At 45.5% G+C, this 4,402-nt stretch overlaps 1 pseudogene across 1 annotated transcript; it reads left to right on the forward strand.

Annotated features, from left to right (window-relative positions):
- Positions 1-233: 233 nt before the first annotated feature.
- Positions 234-1,206, forward strand: LOC308080495 (lactosylceramide 1,3-N-acetyl-beta-D-glucosaminyltransferase A-like; annotated as a pseudogene). The gene has a single exon. The product of its transcript is annotated as a lactosylceramide 1,3-N-acetyl-beta-D-glucosaminyltransferase A-like (transcript).
- Positions 1,207-4,402: the final 3,196 nt, after the last annotated feature.

Here is a 4,402-nt window from a genome sequence, read left to right on the forward strand (position 1 = left end):
TTAAAATAAAAACACACACCCACACCCACACCCACACCCACACCCACACCCACACACACACACACACACACACGCCCAAATTTGGAGTCATATGTTGTCTACTGACATCATAGATGAGTGACATCACACGCTTGGCCTATAAAAGGTGAGAGAGCCATTCATTTATCCGCCTAACGCACAGACAGTCAGACACATAGCATCTCCACTGAGAAGACCAGAGGTGAGATTACAGTATGTTCAGTTTGTTTAAAAGCAAGCGCTGTGCGATCGGCAGCTGTGCGCTGCTGATCGCCACGGCGATGCTGTTGGGTTTGATTTGGTTGGCTTTGGCTGATAATCCGGAGGTCCCTGTTTTGAAAGACCATGTTGATCGGGACGTCCTCAAAAAGGCCTTCACCGTCACACACCAGGAGGCTGAGCGGTTCACCAACTTCAAGTACCTGCTGGACCACCCAGACAAGTGTTCCGGAGAAGACGTCCATCTTCTCCTCTTCATCAAAAGCTCTCCGGCACACGCGGACCGGCGGGAGGCCATCAGGTCCACCTGGGGCAACGCGACATACATTCGGCGCTCCAAGGGACTCACGGTCAAGGTTCTGTTCGCCTTGGGAGCGCCGAGCTCCGGCAGCGTCCAGGAGGATCTGGAGCATGAGGACCGCCTCCACGGTGACCTGATCCAGCAGGATTTCACAGACTCGTTCCGCAACCTCACCCTGAAGGTTATCATGCAATTCCGCTGGGCACGCCAACGGTGCGCCCACGCGAGCTTCGTCATGACGGCCGACGACGACACTTTCGTCCACACTCCGAGTCCTAACCTGGTGGATCACCTGCAGGACCTGGCCCAGAGGAAGGTCACCGACCTGTGGCTCGGCTATGTGTTGCGCGGGGCGGGGCCCGTCCGAGACGGGAACAGCAAGTACTACTTGCCCTACGAAATGTACCCGTGCTCGACCTTCCCCGACGTCAGGGAATGGGTACGTGGTTTCCAGGGACGTAGTGGAGAAGATCTACCAAGCCACGCTGACACTCGATGGTTCTATCCACATGGATGACGTGGTCATGGGTATCTGTGCCAACATCGTGGGCGTCACGCCACGAGACACAAAGGAGACTCTTTGTGTCTCCTACCGGAGAAGAGAAGGAGTGACAGGCTGTGACACTTTTGGTGTCCAGTATCGTGTAAGAAAGGGGGCTGTAAACTAGGGGTCAAGGTCAAGTCTATTAATATGTTACATATATAAAGAAGACATGGACATAGACAAGGACAGGGTCGTGCTGGCCACTGGGACATTTGGGACAATTCCCGAACGGCCGCTCCATTCCATTTTTTTTTTTTTTTTTTTTAATCAAAAAGTTCAACTAGCCAATCTACATCGACACGTTGAGCTTGTAGATCGGCTATTTGCACTATTTGAAAATGTTTTTAAAAATGGTAAAAAATGGCAAAGAAGATTAGGGATAATGGGTGAACTGGTGAAAATAGGCCCTTGATCTAAATTGACACAGATGCGGAACCAAATGGACCCAAACGGCTCCATTTGGTTCCATTTGTACACTCTCAGAGTTAAATTAACATAGATTACAAAAGTATTGGCATCAAAATGTACTTAAAGTACCAAAAGTTAAAGTACTAAAATATTTGAAAATAGCAGATCTACAAGCTCACAACGCGTCGCGATTGTGAGCTTGTTGATCGGCTATTTTCAAATAGCCTAGGTATAAAATAGGGCTGAAGTGGTTAATGTGTGTTTCATGATATCATAATTTATATCTGAAAAGTAACTAGTAACTATAGTTTTCAAATAATTGTAGTGGAGTAAAAGTACAATATTTGCCTCTGAGATGTAGTGGAGTAGAAGTAAAAGTATTGGAAATTGGAAATACTCAAGTAAAGTACAAATATCTCAAAATGTTACTTAAGTACAGTACTTAAGTAAATGTACTTAGTTACTTTCCACCACTGTGTATATGTTAAAGTGCTCATGTGGCCCATAGTTGCTTCTTTTGGGCTGGTTTTCCTACACCTGGTTGCTTGTTTTTCTCACAGAATCTGGCAACACTGATGGTAGCATAGGTTCTAGTTTCTTCACGCTTATCGTCATATCTTTTGAGTAAATACTGTACTTGATTTGTCAATATTTCTATTCAGTATCACCCTCACCGTGACAAATTCCTTGCATGTGCAAACATGAACGAAAAGAGAATTCTGCATGAACAGTTATGCACGCCACGTACAGTACACAGAACCTAGTTCGAGAGAATAGGAGAATGAATCAGCATAATGCTGATCACCTCGGCTGATATTTGACACAAATCCAAGCGTATTGACGCCGCGGCCACCAGTGGTGCCAAGAGAGATTTACATATTAGATGGAACTCTCAGGTCCTGGGCCGAGGCAGGGCTGTGTTGGCTTATCCTATAAATCACTGGTGCATTAGCAACATTGTCAGACAACAAAGCGAAACGGAGAAGAATAGAGCCCGGGTTGAAAGCACTAGGCATCCCATTTAGCTTTGAATAGGTCCTTGCGACATGTTTTTGATTTTGATAACAGACACTATTCACTCAGAATGCTGCCCCAGAGAGCTTTCTTTAACTCTTGAAGACCGGGAACGCATCTGTGTGTCATTTTTAGATTTATTTGGCTATTCAAAAATAGCAGATATACAAGCTCATAGCGCGGCACAGAGTGCCGTTTTTTTTAATTTTTTTGGCTAAATTTGTAACTCAAATCTTTGCTTCTGGGGGTTCCTGGAACTAAATATTTTTACAAATGTTAAAAATAATCCAAGATTTTGCCGCGAATTTTCACGATTTTTCAAAAATAGCAGATCTAGAAGCGCATAGAGTGCCGCGCTATGCGCTTGTATATCTGCTATTTTTGAATAGCCAAAGAAATCTAAAAATGACACACAGCTGCGTTCCCGGTCTTAATGGGTTAACTGGATAAGCTATCTGTTTCAGGCAAACTTGAAAGACGTGAGAACCGAATGTCTTGTTTTGGACGACTTCAAAGGAAGCGCTACTACGGTTTGGGGTTCGCGTGTAGTGAGATACAACCTCAGGAGAGTTCATCACAGGTGAGATTGTATAGATAGTAGGAATAGGAGACCCCCGTCACCTCCCTTCTGATGATTACTGTAAGTCTTCCTGTGATGTGGTCTCATGTCATTCAGCTCAATGGCGGTATAGTGGTGTTGATTTTTGACATTTCTATTCTTTTGAGATGATTCATAAGCCACATGGTGGTAATGTCACACACAATCTGGTTCTTTTGTTCCTGTTTAAATTCTACAGCTGTGATGAAAATCAACCCTAAACTCCCAACACTGTGGGAGAAAAAAAATACTATGCCACTACAAGAGAGACACCAGATGTCTGATTTATGCTCTTGTCGTTTGACGATGACGCACACTGAAAAAGAGCAGATATACAACAAGCAATACAGCGTGTCGCATTCCACAAGGCGTTGTGTTGTGAGCCAGCAGTGGATGTGAGACCACATTTCTGGGTGTTTGAATTGAGTGCGTCTTGGCCCTTCAGGGTTTTTTTTGTGTGTTTTTACCAGTTTCAAAAAAAAAGAAGAAAGAAACACTCCTCAGGAAAATGCTTTGAGAAAACAGTCTTGTCTGTACCAGCACATCAAGCCGTCTCCTGTGGGGCCTGTCAGGTACCCGTCACAAACTGTGACTGTGACTGGCACCCTGGCTACCCCGACGTAGCTCCGGAACAAGTGCATGAGCGCAAATACCGATGCATTCTTTTGCAGAGGAAGAAAAACACATCCTTTTGTGCACGTACAAGTACACAGACAGACGCACGTACACACATACACACACACACACATGCGCACGTGCATGCACATGCACGCACATACACACGCGTGCACACACACACACACACACACACACACTGCACGACTTCAGAAGCAATACACGCTTTGCTGCGTGACGTGTGATTTGATTACTTTGGAGAGTTGCTGACAGTCTTCTGTGCAAGTAGGCTGTGGCTTTTACACTGAACCACGAGTTCACCCCACATGCATACATACAGTACACACCCACACACAAAACACATAAACATATAGGCAAATGCAAACACACAAAAGTCCATGCACATGCAGATGCCTGCAAACCCACACACACACGCTTGTGCTTGTGCGTGCACACGCACGCACACGCGCACGCACTGGCTCGCTGGCTGGCTGGCTGGCTCACTCACTCACTCACTCACTCACTCACTCAATCACAAAGATGAACAAAGTATATTTTATATATATAATAAATATATGTATATCATCCTATAATGTGTGAGGCGTCCCCAAAACTCTTCTGCCCGGTCCTCCTCAGTGGCTGGAGCAATTGACCTGCACTTGCACACAGCCATTGACCATTACCA

Source organism: Gymnoscopelus braueri, assembly GCF_963280865.1.
Source record: "Gymnoscopelus braueri genome assembly, chromosome: 24".
Lineage (NCBI taxonomy): Eukaryota > Metazoa > Chordata > Actinopteri > Myctophiformes > Myctophidae > Gymnoscopelus > Gymnoscopelus braueri.